At 35.9% G+C, this 16,023-nt stretch overlaps 1 pseudogene; it reads left to right on the forward strand.

Annotated features, from left to right (window-relative positions):
• Positions 1 to 2,711: 2,711 nt before the first annotated feature.
• LOC102886302 lies at positions 2,712 to 3,938 on the forward strand (annotated as a pseudogene).
• Positions 3,939 to 16,023: the final 12,085 nt, after the last annotated feature.

Below are 16,023 nucleotides of genomic sequence, written 5' to 3' on the forward strand. Positions count from 1 at the left end.
AACTTTGTGGTTAGTTGTTATGTAGCACTATTGTAGCAGAAACCTGATTGATACCATTGACTTTTTTCTCTTATTTTTTTTGGTGCATTTTATCCAACAATATGCCCACCGATCTAAAATTTTCTTCAAGGTTATTCAGCAGCATTAGAGGTATCTAGGCATTTCAGGTTGACCATGAAAATGTTCTCCTCATTAGGACCACTAGCAGGAGTATTGTCAGTGCTAAAAACACAGCACGACATAAAATCCGTTTACTGAAATTTCTGTGTAAAGAATTGCATGTCCTAGCCTATATTGAGAAATGACTTTCTATGAAACTGTGCTGTTTTGGCTGCAAGGACAGTGGTCATTATAATTTGTAGTCTAACTTTGTGATAAACTTGGAAAAATTTCTCTCTGGTTTCAGTAACTGGAGAAATTGTGTTCATCACAAGTAATTGGTTTGAATTGCTGGACACTGGCTGTATAACTGGTTGTGAGCCCTCTTGAAATTTCTTGAAGAAATCAGAGCCAAATATGTGACCTTCTATGAACAATTGCACGTAGGTGACATTGTAGTATACATTTGGTTTACCAACTTCTCTCTCGGTTTCATCTTTTTTCTTACACGCATTTCTCTCTCTCTCTCTCTCTCTCTCTCTCTCTGTGTATGTGTATATATATATATTCCTTATATATATATAACTTACTATTGTTATTGCATTAAATAGTGTCATTGTATATATATTTATGTCAGCCATTTTAAATCATTTTTAAAACAGAATTGAGAATATGTAAAACACTAATGTTAATAAGAAAAGTATTAATTTCATTTAATGTAATGAAGTACAATTTCATCACTGATCCATCAATCGTTTTGTTAAAACTTACAGAGAATACAGTATTTCTCTATTCTAAATTATCTCCAAGAAGGTATTATGTAAAAAGCACTTACACCTCTTTGTACCATTTCAAATCCATCATCAAAATAAATATAAGGATGAAAAACTCTCTATCTTCGAGCTGTTTAAAATAAAGAGGAAGTTTTTTATTTACTAAGAATTTGCTATATTAATCTTTTAATTATTCAAGTGAATTATTTAATATTTGTTGAGTACATACTATGTACATACATGGTGCTAAATGCTACAGGCAATAAAAAGATGAATAAGGTAATCGATATCTTTAAGAAGCTTCTGTGTGTGTTAGGCACTTCTACATTCCAAAGACTTGGTTAACTTAGGTGTAATTTGGCTTCACTATAAGACTGAATAAAGATGAGGCAACATAGAAATACTAGGGAGCTCCAGCAGAAGCACAATCTGGCCTCTGATTCTAGTTTAGTGTTCTAAAACATCAAGAAATAAATCAGTTACCATGGTTGGTGGTGGTGGTGGTGGTGGGTTGGCTGGGCAGGACAAGTATGGGAAATACCAGCAAAAACACAAAATAATCATAAACACAGGTTGAGGAGAATAGGAAGCAGAACTAATATGGGTTGGTAGATGGAAGCCAAGAATAATCAGTAGTGGACAAAACCAAATCAGAAGCTAAAAAGGGGGTTCCGATTCAAGACATTGGTCTAAGTTTACATGTTTTAACTACTATTGAATATCCAAAGAAATATAAAAATGGGGGGGAATATGAATTGGCACTTGCTATAAACTTTAAGAGATTTCTATTAAAGTGTTCTGTGTCTAGAGACAATTGTGAGATATAATCAAAGAGGGACAAATACTACTCCTACCAACACCTATAATAAGTACAGGAAATGTTAGAGTCCACATGGGGCAATATCCCAACACACCCCACCTTACCCTTCATATACTAAGTAGGGTCACACAAAACAAGTAGGAATTCTGTGGCACAGTGTAAAGTTCCTTTCTCTACCTTATCTGGCTGTAACTTTCCTTATACCAACAGACAGCTGAAATCCAATTTATTAAAGTAGACGTGGTAAATTTAATTTTTCCCTTCAGCCATTGTCTGAACCTAATGTTTGAAGAGGACCCTCAAAAATTCTGAAAACTGAATTTCATCAATGGAAATGAGCACCATCATAAAAATGAACAAGCCAAAGAACCATTTATTAATATAGATTAAAAGAGTCATTTTCAATCTATGAAAGTAGATTAATCAGAGGAATAAACTTAAATGATATCACCCATGGAACAGTTAATAATAACACTACAAAAAAAACTTTGGAAAAATCTCATAATGTCAAGTATTGGAAAGATACTGGGTTACCAACTAGATTCAAAAGAATGTTACACCACAGACACACCATATGCAAAATTAAACACAAAATATGTCATAGGCCTAATTTTACATACTAAAAGTATAAAACTCTTAAAACATAGGCATAAATATTTATGATCTTGGATTAGGCAATGGTCTCTTTGACACCAAAAGCACACATGCACGTGTGCATGCGCGCATACACACACACGCACACGCACACGCACACACACACACACACACACGCGCACAGATAAATTGGACTTAATAAAAATTAAAAACTTTTGTGCTTTAAAAGAAACCTGGAGAGGTTCTCTTACATCAACCACCTAAGAGTTGCACTACAAGAGGTAACAACTTCTTTTCCTCTCAGCCATCTGCTCAGCAGCTGCAAAGCAGCAACCGTGTATGAGTGCATCTCCATCCACGTTGGCCAAGCTGGTGTCCAGATTGGCAATGCCTGCTGCGAGCTCTACTGCCTGGAACATGGCATTCTGCCTAATGGCCAGATGCCAAGTGACAAGACCATTGGCGGGGGAGATGACTCCTTCAACACTTTCAGTGAGACAGGCACTGGCAAGCATGTGCCCAGGGCAGTGTCTGCGGACCTGAAATCCATGATCATTGATGAAGTTCGCACTGGCACCTACCACCAGCTCTACCACCCTTAGCAGCTCATCACAGGCAAGGAGATGCTGCTAATACCTATGTTTGTAGACACTACACCATTGTCAAAGAGATCATTGATCTTGTCTTGGACTGAATTCAGAAACTGGCTGACCAGTACACAGGTCTTCAGGGCTTCTTAGTTTTCCTTAGTTTGGTGGGGGAACTGGTTCTGGGTTCACCTCCCTGCTGATGGAACATCTCTCTTGATTACGGCAAGAAGTCCAAGCTGGAGTTCTCCATTTACCCAGCACCCCAAGTTTCCACAGCTGTAGTTGAGCCCTACAACTCCATCCTCACCACCCACACCACCCTGGAGCACTCTGATTGTGCCTTAATGGTTGACAATGAGACCATCTATTACATCTGTCATAGAAACTTTGACATTGAGAGCCCAACCTATACTAAACTAAATAAGTTGATAGATAAAATTGTATCCTCCATCACTGCTTCCCTCAGATTTGATGGAGCCCTGAATGTTGATCTGACAGACCAACCTGGTGCCCTATTCACGCATCTACTTCCCTGTGGCCATGTATGCCCCTGTCATCTCTGCTGAGAAAGCTTACCATGAACAACAGCTTTCTGTAGCAGAGATCACCAATGCCTGCTTTGAGCCAGCCAACCAGACAGTGAAACATGCCCCTCATCATGGTAAATACATGCCTCACTTCCTGTTGTACAGTGGTTCTCAAAGATGTCAATGCCGCCATTGCCACCTTCAAGACCAAGCATACCACCCAGTTTGTGGATTGGTGCTCCATTGGCTTCAAAGTTGGCATTAATTACCAGCCTCCCACTGTGGTACCTGGTAGAGACCTAGCTAAAGCACAGTGAGCTGTGTGCATGCTGAGCAACACCACAGCTATTGCTGAGGCCTGGGCCTGCCTGGACCACAAGTTTGACCTGATATATGCCTAGTGTGCCTTTGTTCATTGGTACGTGGGGAAGGGCATGGAGGAGGAAAGTTTTCTGACACCTATGGGGACATGGCTGCCCTTGAGAAGGACTATGAGAAGGTTGGTGTGGATTCTGTTAAAGGACAGGAATACTAAAGTTAAAATGTCACATAGGTGCTGCTTTTACAGGGAAGCTTATTCTGATTTAAACATTGAAAAGTTCTGATCTGATCAGTTAATTTGTATGTAGCAGTGTATATTCTCACATATAATTACTGGCCTATGCTTTAAACATGATATTTTGTTATAGACCCAGCCTGTCTGTTTCTCTGATAGTTTTGAATAAAATATTTCCTGTCCTAAGTGAAAAAAATAAATAAATAAAGGAAACCTGGAGAAAGTGAAGGGACAACCCACAGAATGAGAAAAAACATTTGCAAATCACATAACTGATAAGAGACTTATTCAGAACTTACAACTCAACAATAAAAAGACAATCAATTTTAAAATAACCTAAATATATGTTTATCCAAATAAGATAGACAAATGACAATAAGCATATGTAAAGATGCTCAACATTATTAGTCATTAGGAGAATAAAATCATGATGAGATATCACTTCATATCCATTAGGATGGGTATAATAAAAAAGACAGACAATAAAAAGTATTGATGAGGATGTTGAGAAACTAGAATGCTAATATATTGCTGATAGAAATGTAAAATGGTGCAGTCACTTTAGAAAAATGTTTGGCAGTGCCTTAAAAAGTTAAACATAGGGTTATCATATGACGTAGCAATTATACACTCCTAGGTATATACACAAGAGAAATGAAATATACCCAAGAAAAGTGAAAACATGTTTACACAATACTCCATAGACAAATGTTAATACCAGCATTATTCATAATAGTGAAAAAATGTAAATTGCACAAACGACCATCAACTAATGAACGGATAAACAAAATCATACACACATGGGAATATTATTTAGCAATAAAAACAAATAGAGGACTGATACATGCTATGACATTGATGAATCTTGAAAACATGCTAAATGAAAGAAACCAGACACAAAAGACCACATACTTTGTGATTCTGTTTATATGAAATGTTCAGTATAGACAAATTTATAAAAACAGATTAGTGGTTGCCAGGGGCTGGACCAGAGGGTGAGGGGAAGGATTGTTAATAGCCAAATGCAGTTTCTTTGGGGGATGATAAGAATATTCTGAAACTAGACAGTGGTGATGATTGCACAACTTTATGAATATGCTAAAAAACACTGTATTGTATGCTTTAAAGAGTGAATTTTATGGCATGTGAATTTTATCTCAATCAAGCTGTCACTTTAAAAAATAACATTGTATATTTAAAATGGGAACTATTTAATTAGGAATGATTTAGAAATAAGAATAGGATTGCAAAAAGTGTTTTTTTAAGAATGTAATGGAAGCAACAAAGAGCAAAATTATAGAATGCCAAAAATCAAATCAATAAATTTGAAGATCCACTCAAAAAATCTTCCAGAAGTCAGAGGAAAATGATATAAGAATGAATAGTATGGGGAAAAAGATGATGTATTGGGAAAAGATCTAGGATATCTAATAAAGGATTTCAGAAAAGAGAGGACATAATAATTTATCGAATAATTTTTTAAAAATTTCCCTGAGCAGAAGACTAAGCCAAGTTAAGATCAAAAGAATCAGGTGAAAGGTTATTTTTTATTTATTATTAATTTTATTTTATGTCTATTGTTTGTTTTCTTTATTTCCTTTTCTTTCCTTTTTTTAAAAAAAATTACTATTAGTCAGTTTGAAACTTGTTGCTTGGAAAAATGGCGTCTCTACCTCACGTTGTACTGTAGAACATTAAGCCATGATCCTGGAGATCTGGGCCCAAGTTTTGTTGCTAACCAAGTATATAGCTTTAAGCAAATTATTTTGCTTCTTTGGGTCTCAGGTTGTCATCTGATAAAAAAAAAAATGAAAAGCTTAAACTAGATGACTTCAACAGAGTTGACTTAAGTATATGATATGGGCCAGGGGAGTGGAAGGAGGCAAAGCAGGAAAGCTAGACATGGAGAGATAATGAAGAAGTCCTGATCTAACAGAACTAAAATATGGGGGGCTAGAACTTGGGGGGAGGTGATGCAAGCAATGCTGCCACTGTCCGTAGTGCTGAACCATCATTGTTTTGTCTGAATGCCAGTTGGAGGAGTTAATTACTTTGGTGAGCAATATGGAGATATAACCATTTTAGAAAAGAACAGCAATACTCTGAGTTCATGTGCATCTATGTTTTTAACTACTACATCTATGCTAATAGTTCCCAAACCTATATGTCTAGCACTAAAATATGCATCTCTCAATGCATATTTTCAACTATCTGCCAAGCATCATCTTCATTTATTGCATTGAATTTACTTCAAACTCAACAGGTCCAAGAGTGAACTTGTCATATTCACTAATGTTCCTGCTTGTTTGACTGTGTTTTACATTTTGATTAATGGCACCAAGATTTGTTCTTTCTCCCAAACCAAAATCTAGGAGACCTAGATTATTTTCACTTGTCTGTCTCCTATACTTAATCATCAAATCCTGCCAATATTGCTTATAATACCTCTTACATCCATTTTTCTCTCTTCACTATTATCTCTATTCAGATTCTAAACATTTCTCACTTGGACTGTTTTAACATCCTTCGAATTAATCTTTCTACCTCCAGTTTTGTACTCTTTCAACTTACTAACATAATCAAGTTATTGCCCTGTGAAAAGACCTCCCTGGATCTAATTGATTACAGCACAAAATCCAAGTTACTTAGAATGACATTCATGGACACTGTAATCTATTCAGAAAAACTCTGAAACAGAGTAATGTTCAGAACATTTATCAGAGAGTTCCTTTTAGGTTACCACTCGTGGAAGGGTGGTGAAGCAGGCAGAATTGGGCAGAGAGAAAAGTTGAGCTGTGCTACAGCATCAACAAAGACCTCTTAGCCCAACCCATGGGGAGTTCTGTAGCTACAATGGCCCTTTAGAAAGGCTCCAAGTTGGAGTGAGGGGGCAAGAGCTTTATATAACACATTGACCAAACATTGGATGAAGGGTGTCCCTGGAAGGAAGTATGACCTTGGGCATCACTATGGTTTGATTGTCTTCTGGCAGCACTCTCAGATGCTGGAAAAACAAGTTCTTCATTTATTATTAGGGATCTGGGTAGCAAATTAGAAATTCTACCATACTCTTGTCTACCTGTGCACATCCTTCTGTGTTTCCTTGACCTCTAGTATTTGCTTTATTATAACACTGACTACATTCTATTTTATTGCCTCTTTACTTCTCTGCATTTCTCATTAGACTGTAATCTCTATAACAAATGCTGTGACTATATAAGTTACTGTTGTATCCTCAATGTTTGGCATATAGGAAATCATAAAAAATTGTTCAAATGAATTATTAAACAAATGAAAAGTGCAAATTAATTTACTACCCATTGCTTACTCCTTGGTACTCCAGTCAAACCAAACTAATTGTGACTCCTTGAATCTCCCAAGCCTTCTCTTGAACCCATGCCTTGGATTTGCTCTTCTTTTAGCTTAGAATGCCTTTATCTGACTTAATCTTCAGCTGAACATCAACTTCTCTTTCAAGAGTCAGCTCAATTGTCACCTTTGGAAAACTTCCCCAGGCATAGTCATAATCTTCATTCTCTGTATTTCCACAGAACACAGTTCCTAACAACTATCACAATCCCATAGGGGATATGAGACTGTGAGTTTCATATCCATTTTGCTTCCTTAGCACCTAAAGGGGCCTGGCACACAGTAAAGAATGAAAAAAAAAAAAAAAAGAATGAATAAGCAATAAATATGTGAGTAAAATTAGGCTTTAAGAATATTGGCCAGAAAAAAAAAAAAGACTATTAGCCAGGCAGTGTGTACAGAATTAACTAAAAAACAGGAAGATATAGGAGAGGAAATCATAAGGTTTAATAAGAGGCATGTGTTCATGAACACTGAATTAGCTGTAATTCCTTATTTCTGAAATTAGTTTTTCCCATGTACGAAATGAAGAACAGATGATGAAATTAGCACCACTGTTGCTTTGCCTAACATGTCTTAGTCACATCATCTTTCAGGCCATTTTTTATCAAATGCTAGCCCAAGAGTGTCAAATTTAAATGCCTTCAGATGCCAAGCAGGTTACCTAAAGGTGTAGTGAGCCTGTGGGGACCTAAATGTTCATGGAGGGGCATTCAATTTCAAGTGTTAAATCATGAGGTCACCAAACAGAACAGAGTCAGGGCCTGATGTGTTTGTTCTGGTGTGCTGATTTACCTCCCCCTTTTATACATTTTGAAATATTTTCTAACCTATAATGAAACTGAGTGAGAAAAGAGGTGGCCAACATTTCACCTTGCAGAAAATAAGGATGTTTCTATATTTCTAGCAAGAAATTAAATTCTCTCTGAAGTGGTTTCATAGTCTGCCAGAATATTAGATCAGAAATTTCACTGGCAGCCAAAAAAAAAAAAAAAAAGATTCTTTTCCTTCTATACAAAATATCTTGTTATCTACCCTTGGCACTGCTTCTGGCTTTTTCTAAACAAACAAAAATGTCCTTCCTATTACCAAACTAACATAAGCTCTTTGGAAAACATAGGAAAAAGTTAGAAAATGATTTCTCAAAATTACACCATCAGTGAGCAACCCCTATTGGCATTTTAGTTTATGCATGAGATTCGTGGAATTGTGACATTGCCATGAACACTCAGAGCTAAGTAGAAAGTAAGCAGGAAAATAATCTTGTTCTAAAAAGCTGGGTATCTCAAGAACTTATGACCCAAGCGAGCTGATAAAGACATTCTGATGTAACTCTAAAGTGCCTGACTGAAACCAGATGTTTGTAGAACAGGGCCTGATGAGGAGGAGTTTAGTAGGAGTTGAAATGGAACTTGGTTCTGAATCTACAACGGGACTATTGTGCATATGACATTTGCTTTGAGAACTGGATTCTGGATCAACAGTAAACAAGAGCTTGTGAGTCCAGTCTATAAAGAAACTTTACTTGGTTGCCAAGTAATTCAACATAGAAAATTTACCAGTAATTCAACATAGAAAAGTTCAGTTCTTGACCTTAAAACATCAAATACAGTCCTGAAAAATTTTAAATGTGGACTTATACAAGTGAGAGAAGACAATTACAATGAATAGAACTACATTTTTTTAAAACAAGGAACTGTGCTGTGTTTTTACTTAGGGTATATATTGTGTCCAGGTATTCTTGGGTTCATCTATAGGATCATAAAAGGTAGAAAGGTTGGGAAAAAGGAATTAGACAAGTCTGAATATTAATTGTCAGGGATCTGGAGTGAAAGAAAAAACTAATATGTCCATTATTAATAATAAATAGACAATGTGAATATTTTTAAGAAAATTGAAAAGATTTGAAAATATCTAAAGTAGTTTTATTTTCTTCTACTGAATTTTAAAATTTTTGCAATTTTCCTTTTAATAGGATTTGTACCTCTGAGAAATTTTTCTGCAATGCCATTAGTATATTAGGGGATAGAGTTTTAAGAATATCTTAGATGAGGGATTAGGAAAATTTAATCTATTATAAGTACCTTTAAAATCCAGATCTATTTTACTTTATTATTTTACTTTAATTAAAACTGTGGTGCACTTAAATATCATCTAAAGTTCTAACAACGATTTTACTTACATTAATATTCATTTCAAAATTATTAATCTCAGAAAAACAAAAACAATCAAGGAAAAATAGTATGGTAAGTTTAAAAAACCAAGCAACTGTTCATTCAAGCCAAATGTCATCAACTGATTTTATTAAATAAGGCCTTGCAGTTCATAGTCACAGCAGTTTGTAAGTACATGGTTACTAATTCATTGATTCCTTTTATTCGTCAATCATGTTTTTCATACTTTATGTTCTCAGATTATACTAGATGCTAGGATTCAGAAACATAGGCTCTCTGGGTGTGAAACATGAGCTTCACCTCTAGGAGCCCATAGTTTAATTCCATAAAAATGTCTTAAAGAAGGGGTGCCTTCACTGTGTATTAAAGAAACAGAAGTGATTTGTCATCCCATTGGCACAAAGAGCACATAAGTGTCTCCTTCACTCCTAATTTGTTTAATTTCCTTGTTTTGTCCTTCAGGTAGAGGTAACCAAAGCTTCAAATACTATTATTCCCTAAAGTTAAATCCTCCTGCTCCTACAACAGTCTCTCTCTCTCTCTCTCTCTCTCTCTCTTTTTCTCTCTCTCTCTCTCTCTCTCTCTCTCTCTCTCTCTCTCTCAGGTTGCTCTAAATTTTTGCTCTTGAATACTAAGCACATAATTCTAAAACATTATTTTTAGAATTCATAACTTCGATATGGAAATGTTTCTAGAGCTTGGCTCCATCAGTTTAAGTCTTTATTGAATTTTCAGAGTGGCAATTATAACCCCAGTGAGGGCAAAGGAACCAGAACAATGCCAAACCGGAAACATGGCCCCCAATTTGAAAAAGTACAAGCTTATACAGGCATGAAGATTAAAGCAGTTGGAATCCTATCATTGCCACCAAGAGAAGTTATGGAGTTTCTGGAGGCCTCCATGGAGCGATCCATCCTAAATCACAAAGGTATGTATTTTTCTGAAGATTCCTGGCAAGATGATTTTGAGGGTTCTTATACTATGATTAGAAAAATCTGATAGCTACATTTAAATATAGTGCATTGTGCTTTTACTACTGAAGATTGTGGCAATTTAATCAGACAGCTTTCTTTTGGGAAGACTTCCAAACCAATGTTTGAAGAAGAATCTCATCTCTTCCATGTCGAGCTGGTGGATTTTTCTCCCTTTAAAAGTTTATATGGAAAGACGTGAACCGTAAACATTTTTATATAAAAACTTAGCTTTTTAACCTTTTATGGGCTGCATTGCAAGGAGTCATTTGGTCCAAAGGGGAAGGAGAATAATATTTCTCAAGGTAGATTGCAACCAATCTTTCATCTCCTTCCCAGTTCTAGGAGTGAAGCTGGGAAATGGATACAGCATCTGGGAGCATTTGCAGTGCGGTTTGACAAAGATCATATAGAGACAGTTCAATGTCCATTTGCAAATTCCAATGCTTTTCTTTTTGGAAAAAAAGTGATTAACACCAGCATGTAACTTTGTTTACTACAGCTACCTAGTTTTATAAAGCATATAGTTAATTAAAGGGTGGGATTCAAAAGCATGGCCAACTCTGCAAAAGCCCTAAACTTAATTATCTGTTTCCTGCAGACTTCAGTCTGCGGGGTATAAGCATAAGCTCTTGGCTTGCTCCTGTCTGGAGTGTATCTTTCAAAAGACTGGGCTCTTTTTTCAGGGAGCCTAGATCTAGGACTCAGAGCCGCTTATTTTGCAAAAGTCCACTTTTTCCTTACCAAACTGACTGACCTTTCAAAAAACTACGTGGAAAATTAACATTTAATTTTTTATAATAATCTTTTCCCTTTGTTTGTTTTTTCTCCCAATGGTTTCATATCTATACTTAACATCCATTCCAAAAGACTTATGCAGGAAATGGAGACCAAAACTAAATTCACATCCTTTTCTATAGCAGCCTATTTTAAAATTAACAGTTAAAAATCAAAACATAAAACAAACTGCTTCTGCTGAGATACTCTCACCCTAGGTTACATTAAAAAATTCTACCCTATATTGAAGTGGTGTTTTGCTGTTCATGGTTTTATTTTTCATTATCGTGGCTTAACAAGTGTATGTAAAGCTTAAGGATATTTGAAGCTGCAAAGAAATCTCATAAATTATGAGTAACCTACAGGAAATGAAAGCTTAGCATTGTTTCTCCCTACACTTCTCCCAACAGGGCTAAACAGTCTCATTACACCTGAATGCAGTCTGCTGTGGCATGTCTGAGTATGTTTATCTCCCTTAAGGCAAGATATAACAGTAACCCTGATTTCAAAATCTCACATAAAAGGGCATGGTGATCTGCAGTCCTGATTGTTTATTTTAAACTGAATTTTAAGGAATTTAGAATCTCATTTTTTTATATTCTTGTTACCAAGAAATGAACTGACAATATAGACTATTAATATGCTAATTATTCCCAGCGTTATATATTTCATGTGAAAGAAGACCAGAAAATTAAGAACCCATTATCTCTTCCACTGCCAGGGAAATGTATTTTGCTTAGTTATATATATAATTGTCTTTTTGCTTTTAAAAATATGAGAAAAAAATACAATGAAACAAGATAGGAGTTGGCCGACGGAACACTTACAATATAGTGCTTAAAAAGACATAATTAAAACCAGTATGTAATGGCAATATCCAATTAATAAACTGAAAATAAACTCTAAATCATTGCTTGGACTTAATACATAATTTTTTCTTCCCTAAAGAAATAATGTGATAAGTAATGTTTCTTTTACTGGGTCAACCCACAAAAGTATAGTAATACCAATAAGATAATTTTTTGCAATAGAATATTCTTGTTCATAATAAAAATAATTTAAAATATAGTTATATGCTAATGTGCAAAACTTTAAAATATGGTTTAATAATAACATTTTTATTCCCTGTGAATGTCTTATAGAGAGAGTGGGTTGATTGTACTACAGTGAGATAGAAATTTTGAAGATATTCTTGAGGACTTTGGGATATTTTCAGGTTTAGAGGTTGATATGGCAAAGTGCTGCTTAGTCTTTCCTTCTTCTTGATAATAGTGTGTCTCCAATACTGTTCTCCCACATATAGGCCATGATTTTTATAGTCATTTTTTAGGGGTCACAAATGGAACGAATACAGAGAAAGAATGATGGGTGATAGCAAAGAAAACAGAAGTTAAAAAAGGAGGAAAAGAGGAAGAAAAAGAGAAAGGAAAGTAGTAAAGAAATTTTCTTTAAACAGTTGGCAAAAATTAGAAAGGTGAAAGAAAAAAAGTGAGTGAACTAAAAATGATAAAGAGATTTACTGAGGAACCAACCAACCTGAGAGTCTGAAAATAGGAGGAATGGGGAAAGCTTGGAATGTGTGTGATATCCCTAAGAGGAAAGAAAGCTGGGAGAGGAAGAAACTTTAACTCAGCTGTTTACCAAAGTCGGCCACTGGTGGCCACGGAAAGCTGGGGCAGCTTAGTGCTGTTTAGAGCAAGCAGAATTGGGGAGAAATCTCAGGCCAGGCCAAGCTCTGTGGAGACCAAGGGTCTACATGATTTGAAGGTATGTGTTCTAAATTTAGAAATGCCTATATATTTTTAGAAAAAACATCGAAGTATAACTTGCATGCCTTAAAATTCACCCATTTTAAGTAAATTCACCGTGTTGTGCAACTGTCACTGCTATGCAGTTTTAGAACATTTTCATCACTCCAGTAAGACCCCTTCTGCTCTTTTAAACTTAATCCGTTCCAACTCCCAGCCCCAGGCAATTGCTAATCTGCCTTCTCTACATATAGATCTGCTTTTTCCGGACATTTCATATAAATAGAATCATGCAATATGTGTCCTTCTGTGTCTGGATTCTTTCACTTAGCATGATGATTTCACCGTTCACGTTGTAGCAAATATCAATATTTCTTTTTATTGTTAAATAGTTTTCCATTGTATGAGTATCTTCTTAAGAATAAAAACATTTGTTTTTCCACTCAGTTAATGGACATTTGAATTGTTTCCACTTTTTGACTGTCATTAATAATGCTGCTAAGAACATTTGCACACAAGGCTCTGTGTGAATATATCTGTATTTTAGGCAAAATGTGACTGAGAGATTCACTTGTTCGTGGAAAATATACATACTCAGGTCTGTTATGTTTCACAACTCCAGGAGCCATAACTGCCTATAGACACTGTCCACACAGCAACTAGAGTGAACTTTAAAAACAGAAAATCAGGTAACATCCCTCCTCTGATTAAAATTTTCATCTCACTAAGAATAAAGCCTAACCTTCTTGCCAAAGCCTTCAGGGCCCTGTCTGAACTGACCTCTGCAGACATGTTTCACTTCATCCCTCACCACTTCTCCCACTCTCTGATCTTGTTGCTCCTCAAACATAAGAGTTTATTCTGCTCTCAGGGCTCCTATATAAGCTATTTGCTTTGTCCAGAACGAAAGATCTTCATCTGGCTCTCTCCTTCCTATTCAGTTCTCTCCTCAAGTGACATTCATGTAAAGAAGACTTTCATGGCTACCCTATCAAGAAAAGCAGCCATGTTTCTCTCACTACTAGCTTACCCTGTTTCATTTTCCACTAAGACCTATAACTGAATAATCTGAAATTACCATTGTTTGTTGACTATTCCTCAACCAGAATGCAAGCTCAGTGAGGCAGGCGCTTTGTTTATCTTGTTTGGTGATGTATTTCCAGCACTTAGAATGCGGTAAATGTTCATTAAATTTGTTAATGCATAAATAAAAAGTAGAATTTGGCATTCTTTTTACAATTCTATACTTTAGAATCTTTGAGAAGTCAGTTAGATCATGCTATGAAAGCCTTCATGAATTTCTAAGCCAATAAACCAAAGGTCCAATACTGACAAACCGTGTACCATATTTGGCCTTCACATATGTTTGTTTTATGTAGCAGATACTTTGGAGCCTTATTATCATTCCTTTGGCCTAACTGTGTTTCAGTTGCTGAAAGTTCAGGTTCACCTCTGATTGACAAGGTCCCATCTCAAGCAGGTGCAGAATTATTCTCCTTTCTGCCTTCTGCCTTTTCTCTGTCCTGGAGACACTAGGCATATATATAAATACAAGCCTGAAGTGGGCTATATAAATGCTCCCCAGGGCAAATGTCAACCGTCAACCACTGTGGGAGCCATGCTTCATCCTCACTTCCCTCAAATAGAAATTCTGGAAAAAATTTACACTTCTTAGAAGTCCCAGCCAAACTGAGCTCCTGTGCCTTCAGCAGAGACTTGGCCAACACACCCTTATATTGACTTTTCCTATTCTCGTCTCACCCCTCTGCTGCCTTACTCCTGTTTCTGGAATCACCTCCTTAACACATGGTCTATGGCTAAGTTATTGTGACAGCTTTGCTTTCAGGGAAGCCAAGTTAGGTCTCTAACTTACATAGTTCTTTTTTAATTGTAAATTAATTGTCCAAATTTAAAACTCAAAGTATTTTATGTTAAATTCTGGGTTTTCAACTTTGTAGGCTGCTGGAGATACATCAATAAACAAGATAAACAAAACGTCTGCCTCATTGAGCTTGCATTCTGTTTGGGGAACAGTCAACCAACAGTGGGTAAGGTAGTTTCAGATTACTCAGTTATAGGTTCTTGTAGAAAATGAAACAGGGTAAGCTGGTAGTGAGAGGAACATGGCTGCTATTTTAGATAGGGTGGCCATGTATCTTAGTATGCTACATGTAGTTGCATATACAGTACTTTTTATAGCTCTTGTTTAGTAAAAACAATTGTAGTTCATATGGACATTAGCTTGTTTTCAAATCTTCAACCTCATAGTTGTTAACTGGTCGTTTCAGCTGTCTTGTAAGGAAAATGGTCTTAAAACTGTGATTCCATTGGGCGTTAGAGGAGATAAGGAGATTTCCAATTGTAGAATGCAACAGAAAGAAAATTTTTAGTTCTTGGCTGCATTAGGAAATCTCCTGTGGAATGGGAAATCAAGAAATTAATGACTAAGGTGCTAAAATGGACAGTTCATCAGTGCTTGTGAATATAATCACTTCATTACTCAATCAACTCAGCCTTATAATTTCTAGGTTAAGACAATTATAACATGACTACTGTACTTCGAAGTCTCATAAATACAACATGTTCATTTAACCATTTAGTAATAAAAAAGAGTTTAATTGCAATAGTGGTAAATTCTTCTTGTCTATGCGTACCATGTTTTGCTTGTAGGAACATAGCCTTTATCTTCCCACCTTCCATAGACTCAATTATTTGTGGTTCTTGTCTCAGGTATAGTTTACATCTTAGTCTCTTTTTTCTAATTTGCTCAGTTCGCTTAAAAGCAATCTGTATTCCTGAATTAATCTTGGCATTTGATTAGGATTTAGGCTTGTCTAATATTTTGGAGATGATTTTCCATAACTTTGGTAATACAATGTCTCAGATTGCTTATGAACAAATCAGCCTCATAATTTATAATTTACAATTCTTCTGTGTCTGACTTGTAGACCATATCAAATTTATCATGCTTGGCTGTAACTCTAATAATCTACTCTTGTGTACATATATGAGAATACCATATTAT

Source organism: Pteropus alecto, unplaced genomic scaffold, assembly GCF_000325575.1.
Source record: "Pteropus alecto unplaced genomic scaffold, ASM32557v1 scaffold79, whole genome shotgun sequence".
NCBI classification, from domain to species: Eukaryota; Metazoa; Chordata; class Mammalia; order Chiroptera; family Pteropodidae; genus Pteropus; species Pteropus alecto.